General features: G+C 39.8%; 1 non-coding gene across 1 annotated transcript; it reads left to right on the forward strand.

Annotated features, from left to right (window-relative positions):
* Positions 1-5,863: 5,863 nt before the first annotated feature.
* Positions 5,864-5,971, forward strand: LOC112793198 (small nucleolar RNA R71). Its single transcript, XR_003197904.1, has one exon. It is a non-coding gene; the product is annotated as a small nucleolar RNA R71 (small nucleolar RNA).
* The last annotated feature ends 3,905 nt before the right edge of the window (positions 5,972-9,876 follow it).

Genomic DNA, 9,876 nt, shown 5'->3' on the forward strand with positions numbered 1-9,876 from the left:
CACCGTTGTCAGTGGCTACCTCCCATCCTCTCAGTGAAAATGTTCAACGCACCCTGTCACGGCACGACTAATCATCTGTCGGTTCTCAATCAGGTTGGAATAGAATCCAGTGATTCTTTTGCGTCTGTCACTAACGCCCAGCCTTCAGGAGTTTGAAGCTCGTCACAGTCATTCAATCATTGAATCCTACTCAGAATACCACAGACAAGGTTCAGACCTTCCGGATTCTCTTGAATTCCGCCATCAATTCTAGCTTATACCACGAAGATTCCGATCAAGGGATCCAAGAGATAAACATTCAAGCCTTGTTTGCTTGTAGAACAGAAGTGGTTGTCAGGCACTCGTTCATAAGTGAGAATGATGATGAGTGTCACATAATCATCACATTCATCATGTTCTTGGGTGCAAATGAATATCTTAGAACAAGAATAAGCTGAATTGAATAGAAGAACAATAGTAATTGCATTAATACTCGAGGTACAACAGAGCTCCACACCTTAATCTATGGTGTGTAGAAACTCCACCGTTGAAAATATATAAGAACAAGGTCTAGGCATGGCCGAATGGCCAGCCTCCCATGATCTAAGAACTAGACGTCCAAAGATGATCAAAGGATCTAAAGTGATCCAAAGATGAAAATACAATAGCAAAAGGTCCTATTTGTAGAGAACTAGTAGCCTAAGGTTTACAGAGATGAGTAAATGACATAAAAATCCATTTCCGGGCCCACTTGGTGTGTGCTTGGGCTGAGCATTGAAGCATTTTCGTGTAGAGACTTCTCTTGGAGTTAAACGCCAGCTTTTGTGCCAGTTTGGGCGTTTAACTCCCATTCTTGTGCCAGTTCCGGCGTTTAACGCCGGGCAGTTTTGAGCTGATTTGGGACGCCGGTTTGGGCCATCAAATCTCGGGCAAAGTATGGACTATTATACATTTCTGGAAAGCCCAGGATGTCTACTTTCCAACGCCATTAAGAGCGCACCAATTGAGCTTCTATAGCTCCAGAAAATCTACTTTGAGTGCAGGGAGGTCAGAATCCAACAGCATCTGCAGTCCTTTTCAGCCTCTGAATCAGATTTTTGCTCAAGTCCCTCAATTTCAGCCAGAAAATACCTGAAATCATAGAAAAACACACAAACTCATAGTAAAGTCCAGAAAAGTGAATTTTAACTAAAAACTAATAGAAATATACTAAAAACTAACTAAAACATACTAAAAATATACTAAAAACAATGCCAAAAAACGTACAAATTATCTGCTCATCACAACACCAAACTTAAATTGTTGCTTGTCCCCAAGCAACTGGAAATCAAATAAGATAAAGAGAAGAGAATATGCAATGAATTCTAAAAACATCTATGAAGATCAGTATTAATAAGATGAGCGGGGCTTTTAGCTTTTTGCCTCTGAATAGTTTTGACATCTCACTCTATCATTTGAAATTCAGAATGATTGGCTTCTATAGGAACTCAAAATCCAGATAGTGTTATTGATTCTCCTAGTTAAGTATGATGATTCTTGAACACAGCTACTTTATGAGTCTTGGCCGTGGCCCAAAGCACTTTGTCTTCCAGTATTACCACCGGATACATACATGCCACAGACACATAATTGGGTGAACCTTTTCAGATTATGACTCAACTTTGCTAGAGTCCCCAATTAGAGGTGTCCAGGGTTCTTAAGCACACTCTTTTTGCCTTGGATCACACTTTTATTTCTTTCTTTTTCTTTCTTTTTCTCTTTCTCCTTTTTTTTCGTTTCTTTTTTTTTGTATTCACTGCTTTTTCTTGCTTCAAGAATCATTTTTATGATTTTTCAGATCCTCAGTAACATGTCTCCTTTTTCATCATTCTTTCAAGAGCCAACCATTCATGAACAACAAATTCAAAAGACATATACACTGTTTAATCATACATTCAGAAAACAAAAGTATTGCCACCACATCAAAATAATTAATCTGTTATAAAATTTAAAATTCATGCAATTCTTCTCTTTTTCAATTAAGAACATTTTTCATTCAAGAAAGGTGATGGATTCATAGGACATTCATAACTTTAAGGCATAGACACTAAGACACTAATGATCATGAGACACAAACATAGATAAACATAAGCATGAAAATTCGAAAAATAAGAAAATAGAGAACAAGGAAATTAAAGAATGGGTCCACCTTAGTGATGGTGGCTTGTCCTTCCTCTTGAAGATTTTATGGAGTGCTTGAGCTCCTCAATGTCTCTTCCTTGTCTTTGTTGCTCCTCTCTCATGATTCTTTGATCTTCTCTAATTCCATGGAGGATGATGGAATGTTCTTGGTGCTCCACCCTTAGTTGTCCCATGTTGGAACTTAATTCTCCTAGGGAGGTGTTGATTTGCTCCCAATAGTTTTGGTGAGGAAAGTGCATCCCTTGAGGCATCTCAGGGATTTCATGATGAGTGGGATCTGTTGTTTGCTCCATCATTTTCTTAGTGATGGGCTTGTCCCCATCAATGGGGATGTCTCCCTCTATGTCAACTCCAACTGAATAACAGAGGTGACAAATGAGATGAGGAAAGGCTAACCTTGCCAAGGTAGAGGACTTGTCCGCCACCTTATAAAGTTCTTGGGCTATAACCTCATGAACTTCTACTTCCTCTCCAATCATGATGCTATGAATCATGATGGCCCGGTCTAGAGTAACTTCAGACCGGTTGCTAGTGGGAATGATTGAACGTTGGATAAACTCCAACCATCCCCTAGCTACGGGCTTGAGGTCATGCCTTCTCAATTGAACCGACTTTCCTCTTGAATCTCTCTTCCATTGGGCGCCCTCTTCACAAATGACTATGAGGACTTGGTCCAACCTTTGATCAAAGTTGACCCTTCTAGTGTAAGGGTGTTCATCTCCTTGCATCATGGGCAAGTTGAATGCCAACCTTACATTTTCTGGACTAAAATCTAAGTATTTCCCCCGAACCATTGTAAGCCAATTCTTTGGGTCTGGGTTCACACTTTGATCATGGTTCTTGGTGATCCATGCATTGGCATAGAACTCTTAAACCATTAAGATTTCGACTTGTTGAATGGGGTTGGTAAGAACTTCCCAACCTCTTCTTCGGATCTCATGTTGGATCTCCGGATATTCACTCTTTTTGAGTTTGAAAGAGACCTCGGGGATCACTTTCTTCAAGGCCACAACTTCATAGAAGTGGTCTTGATGCACCCTTGAGATGAATCTCTCCATCTCCCATGACTCGGAGGTGAAAGCTTTTGCCTTCCCTTTCCTCTTTCTAGAGGTTTCTTCGGCCTTGGATGCCATAAATGGTTATGGAAAAACAAAAAGCAATGCTTTTACCACACCAAACTTAAAAGATTTGCTCGTCCTGGAGCAAAAGAAGAAAGAAGAGAGTAGAAGAAGAAGAAATAGAGGAGATGGAGATGGCTTTGTGGTTCGGCCAAAGGGGGAGAAGTAGTGTTTAGGTTGTGTGAAAATGAAGGAGTGAAGATGGGTTTATATAGGGGTGGAGAGAGGGGTAGGGTTCGGTTATGGGAGGGTGGGTTTGAGAGGGAAATTGGTTTGAATTTGAATGGTGAGGTAGGTGAGGTTTTATGAAGGATGGATGTGAGTGGTGAAGAGAAAGATGGGATTTGATAGGTGAGGGGTTTTTGGGAAAGAGGTGTTGAGGTGATTGGTGAATGGGTGAAGAAGAAGAGAGAGGGTGGTGGGGTAGGTGGGGATCCTGTGGGGTCCACAGATCCTGAGGTGTCAAGAAAAAGTCATCCCTGCACCAAGTTGCGAGCAAAAATGCTCTCTGTGCCAATTCTGGCGTTAAACGCCGGGCTGGTGCCCATTTCTGGCGTTTAACACCAACTTTTTGCCCTTTCCTGGCGTTTAACGCCAGTCTGGTGCCCCTTTCTGGCATTAAACGCCCAGAATGGTGCCAGACTCAGCGTTAAATGCCCATTTGCTACCCTTACTGGCGTTTAAACGCCAGCAAGGTCTTCCTCCAGGGTGTGCTGTTTTTCTTTCTATTTTTCATTCTGTTTTTTCTTTTTCAACTGATTTTGTGACTTCTCATGATCATCAACCTACTGAAAACATAAAATAACAAAGAAAAATAGATAAAATATAACATTGGGTTGCCTCCCAACAAGCGCTTCTTTAATGTCAGTAGCTTGACAGTGGGCTCTCATGGAGCCTCAAAGATACTCAGAGCAATGTTGGAACCTCCCAACACCAAACTTAGAGTTTGAATGTGGGGGTTCAACACCAAACTTAGAATTTGGTTGTGGCCTCCCAACACCAAACTTAGAGTTTGACTGTGGGGGCTCTGTTTGACTCTGTTTTGAGAGAAGCTCTTCATGCTTCCTCTCCATGGTGACAGAAGGATATCCTTGAGCCTTAAACACAAAGGATTCTTCATTCACTTGAATGATCAATTCTCCTCTGTCCACATCAATCACAGCCTTTGCTGTGGCTAGGAAGGGTCTGCCAAGGATGATGGATTCATCCATGCACTTCCCAGTCTCTAGGAGTATGAAATCAGCAGGGATGTAATGGTCTTCAACCTTTACCAGAACATCCTCTACAAGCCCATAAGCTTGTTTTCTTGAATTGTCTGCCATCTCTAGTGAGATTCTTGCAGCTTGTACCTCAAAGATCCCTAGCTTCTCCATTACAGAGAGAGGCATGAGGTTTACACTTGACCCTAAGTCACACAGAGCCTTCTTAAAGGTCATGGTGCCTATGGTACAAGGTATTGAAAACTTCCCAGGATCTTGTCTCTTTTGAGGTAATCTCTGCCTAGACAAGTCATCCAGTTCTTTGGTGAGCAAAGGAGGTTCGTTCTCCCAAGTCTCATTACCAAATAACTTGTCATTTAGCTTCATGATTGCTCCAAGGTATTTAGCAACTTGCTCTTCAGTGACATACTCATCCTCTTCAGAGGAAGAATACTCATCAGAGCTCATGAATGGCAGAAGTAAATCCATTAGAATCTCTATGGTCTCAGTGTGAGCCTCAGATTCCTATGGTTCCTCATTAGGGAACTCATTGGAGGCCAGTAGACGTCCATTGAGGTCTTCCTCAGTGGCGTTCACTGCCTCTCCCTCCTCTCCAAATTCGGCCATGTTGATGGCCTTGCACTCTCTTTTAGGATTCTCTTCTGTATTGTTTGGAAGAGTACTAGGAGGGAGTTCAGTAATTTTCTTGCTCAGCTGTCCCACTTGTGCCTCCAAGTTTCTGATGGAGGACCTTGTTTCAGTCATGAAACTTTGAGTGGTTTTGATTAGATCAGAGACCATGGTTGCTAAGTCAGAGTGGCTCTGCTTAAAATTCTCTGTCTGTTGCTAAGAAGATGATGGAAAAGGCTTGCCATTGCTAAACCTGTTTCTTCTACCATTATTGTTGTTGAAACCTTGTTGGGGTCTCTGTTGATCCTTCCATGAGAGATTTGGAAGATTTCTCCATGAAGAATTATAGGTGTTTCCATAGGGTTCTCCCATGTAATTCACCTCTTCCATTGAAGGGTTCTCAGGATCATAAGCTTCTTCTTCAGATGAAGCGTCCTTAGTACTGCCTGGTGCATTTTGCATTCCAGACAGACTTTGAGAAATCAAATTGACTTTCTGAGTCAATATTTTGTTCTGAGCCAATATGGCATTCAGAGTATCAATCTCAAGAACTCCTTTCTTCTGATTCGTCCCATTGTTCACAGGATTCCTTTCAGAAGTGTACATGAATTGGTTATTTGCAACCATTTCGATGAGTTCTTGAGCTTCTACAGGCATCTTCTTCAGATGAAGAGATCCTCCAGCAGAACTATCCAATGACATCTTGGACAGTTCAGACAGACCATCATAGAAGATACCTATGATGCTCCACTCAGAAAGCATGTGAGAAGGACACTTTCTGATCAATTATTTGTATCTTTCCCAAGCTTCATAGAGGGATTCACCTTTCTTCTGTCTGAAGGTTTGGACTTCCACTCTAAGCTTACTCAATTTTTGAGGTGGAAAGAACTTTGCCAAGAAGGCATTGACTAGCTTTTCCCAAGAGTTCAGGCTTTCTTTAGGTTGTGAGTCCAACCATACCCTAGCTCTGTCTCTTACAGCAAAAGGGAATAGCATAAGTCTGTAGACCTCAGGGTCAACCCCATTAGTCTTGACAGTGTCACAGATTTGCAAGAACTCAGCTAAAAACTGATGAGGATCTTCCAATGGAAGTCCATGAAACTTGCAATTCTGTTGCATTAGAGAAACTAATTGAGGTTTAAGCTCAAAGTTGTTTGCTCCAATGGCAGGGATAGAGATGCTTCTCCCATAGAAGTCGGGAGTAGGTGCAGTAAAGTCACCCAGCACCTTCCTTGCATTGTTGGCATTGTTGTTGTTTTCGGCTGCCATGTCTTCTTCTTTGAAGATTTTTGTTAGGTCCTCTACAGAGAGTTGTGCTTTAGCTTCTCTTATCTTTCGCTTCAGGGTCCTTTCAGGTTCAAGGTCAGCCTCAACAAGAATGCTTTTGTCTTTGCTCCTGCTCATATGAAAGAGAAGAGAACAAGAAAATATGGAATCCTCTATGTCACAGTATAGAGATTCCTTGAGATGTCAGAGGAAAAGAAAAATAGAAGGAAGAGGTAGAAAATTCGAACTTATCAAGGAAAGATGGAGTTCGAATTGTGCATCAAGGAGGAGTGTTAGTCCATAAATAGAAGGATGTGAGAAGAGGGGAAGAGATTTTCGAAAATTAAGTAAAAGATTTTTAAAAACATTTTGAAAAACACTAATTGATTTTCGAAAACCAAGAGTGGAAAAAAAATCAAGTGATTTTTGAAAAAGATTTTGAAATTAGAAATCAAAAAGATATGATTGAGAACTATTTTGAAAAAGATGTGATTTAAGAAGATATGATTGAAAAAGATATAGTTTTAAAAAGACATGATTGAGAAGATATGATTTGAAAAACAATTTAAAAAAAGATTTGATTTTGAAAATTAATGACTTGGCTAACAAGAAAAGATATGATTCAAACATTAAACCTTTCTCAACAGAAAAGGCAACATACTTGAAATGTTGAATCAAATCATTAATTGATAGCAAGTATTTTTGAAAATAGAAAGAAATTGATTTTGAAAACATGTGATTGAAAAGATATGATTTGAAAAAGATTTGATTTTGAAAAATTTTGAAAACTTGAAAAAAATTTGCATTAAAAACAAAATCTTCCCTCTTGTGCCATCCTGGCGTTAAACGCCCAGAATGGTGCACATTCTGGCGTTTAACGCCCAAAACTCACCCCTTTTGGGCGTTAAACGCCCAGCCAGGCACCCTGGCTGGCGTTTAAACGCCAGTTTTTCTTCTTCACTGGGCGTTTTTAACACCCAGCTTTTTCTGTGTAATTCCTCTGCAGTATGTTCTGAATCTTCAATTCTCTGTATTATTGACTTGAAAAGACACAAATTAAATTTTTTTTTTGGATTTTTAATGATGAGGAAAAATCAAAATGCAACTAAAATCAAATAAACAATGCATGCAAGACACCAAACTTAGCAGTTTGTATACCATTGACACTAACAAAATGAGAATGCATATGAAAAACAACAAAATACTCAAGACAAGAGAATTTAAAGATCAGAACAAGAAAATCATCAAGAACAACTTGAAGATTAATGAAGACACATGCATGAATGCAAGAAGAATAGAAACATGCAATTGACACCAAACTTAAAATGAGACACTATACTCAACAAGAAACATAAAATATTTTTGTTTTTTTTTTGTATTTTTTTTGGATTTTTCAAAAATTAAGTGAAAAATAAAATAAAGATATCAAAGTTCTTAATGAGAATTCCAGGAATCATGCAATGTTAGTCTAAAGCTTTAGTCTAAAGAAATTAGACATGGCTAGCCAAGTTTCAACAGGACATTGCATTCAAGAGCTAAATTGATGAAAATCAATTAGCTTTGGTGATGATAATAACATCACCTTGAAACACTAGAATTCATTCTTAAGAACTCTGAAAAATATCTAATCTAAGCAACAAGATGAACCGTCAGTTGTCCAAACACTATGGTCATCTTGTAAATCTCAGTCAGGCAGACTCAAATGGTTATGGATGATTTATGAATAAAACATAAAGATAAAGATAGAGATACTTATGTAATTCATTGGTAAGAATTTCAGACAAGCGTATGGAGATGCTTTGTCCCTTCCGTCTCTCTGCTTTCCTACTGTCTTCATCCAATCCTTCTTACTCCTTTCCATGGCAAGCTGTATGTAGGGTTTCACCGTTGTCAGTGGCTACCTCCCATCCTCTCAGTGAAAATGTTCAATGCACCCTGTCACGGCACGGCTAATCATCTGTCGGTTCTCAATCAGATTGGAATAGAATCCAGTGATTCTTTTGCATCTGTCACTAACGCCCAGCCTTCAGGAGTTTGAAGCTCGTCACAGTCATTCAATCATTGAATCCTACTCAGAATACCACAGACAAGGTTTAGACCTTCCGGATTCTCTTGAATGCCGCCATCAATTCTAGCTTATACCACGAAGATTCCGATCAAGGGATCCAAGAGATAAACATTCAAGCCTTGTTTGCTTGTAGAACAGACGTGGTTATCAGGCACTCGTTCATAAGTGAGAATGATGATGAGTGTCACATAATCATCACATTCATCATGTTCTTGGGTGCAAATGAATATCTTAGAACAAGAATAAGCTGAATTGAATAGAAGAACAATAGTAATTGCATTAATACTCGAAGTACAACAGAGCTCCACACCTTAATCTGTGGTGTGTAGAAACTCCACCGTTGAAAATACATAAGAACAAGGTCTAGGCATGGCCGAATGGCCAGCCTCCCATGATCTAAGAACTAGACGTCCAAAGATGATCAAAGGATCTAAAGTGATCCAAAGATGAAAATACAATAGCAAAATGTCCTATTTGTAGAGAACTAGTAGCCTAGGGTTTACAGAGATGAGTAAATGACATAAAAATCCACTTCCGGGCCCACTTGGTGTGTGCTTGGGCTGAGCATTGAAGCATTTTCGTGTAGAGACTTCTCTTGGAGTTAAACGCCAGCTTTTGTGCCAGTTTGGGCGTTTAACTCCCATTCTTGTGCCAGTTCCGGCGTTTAACGCCGGGCAGTTTTGAGCTGATTTGGGACGCCGGTTTGGGCCATCAAATCTCGAGCAAAGTATGGACTATTATACATTGCTGGAAAGCCCAGGATGTCTACTTTCCAACGTCGTTGAGAGCGCGTCAATTGGGCTTCTATAGCTCTAGAAAATCCACTTCGAGTGCAGGGAGGTCAGAATCCAACAGCATCTGCAGTCCTTTTCAGTCTCTGAATCAGATTTTTGCTCAAGTCCCTCAATTTCAGCCAGAAAATACCTGAAATCACAGAAAAACACACAAACTCATAGTAAAGTCCAGAAAAGTGAATTTTAACTAAAAACTAATAGAAATATACTAAAAACTAACTAAAACATACTAAAAACAATGCCAAAAAACGTACAAATTATCCGCTCATCACACTACCGGATTGACTGCCAGGTCTCCGTCATCACTTTCGTCATCGACTTCATAGTTGGCTTCAAACTCCTCTTCACTATCGTTGTTATCTTCTTCCCAATCTATATCCCCGAGCTCATCAACATTGACCTCCGCGCCAACCACGCTCATCCCCGTATGCTGTTCGAACTCAACGTACAGCTCTATCATCGACACGTGAAATCGGGTTTGTTGATAAATACAGAATATATGCTACATACTTGCATTGTCAGTGATGGACATTATTTGAAACTGTATCAGCTCACTAAATACTCGTATAGGATTCTTGTATAAAATGTTGTTCACCCTTTTCGAAATGTGACTTTGTATGTTATCACAAAGACCATTTTGA

The sequence above is a fragment of the Arachis hypogaea genome, chromosome 3 (assembly GCF_003086295.3).
Source record: "Arachis hypogaea cultivar Tifrunner chromosome 3, arahy.Tifrunner.gnm2.J5K5, whole genome shotgun sequence".
NCBI lineage: Eukaryota > Viridiplantae > Streptophyta > Magnoliopsida > Fabales > Fabaceae > Arachis > Arachis hypogaea.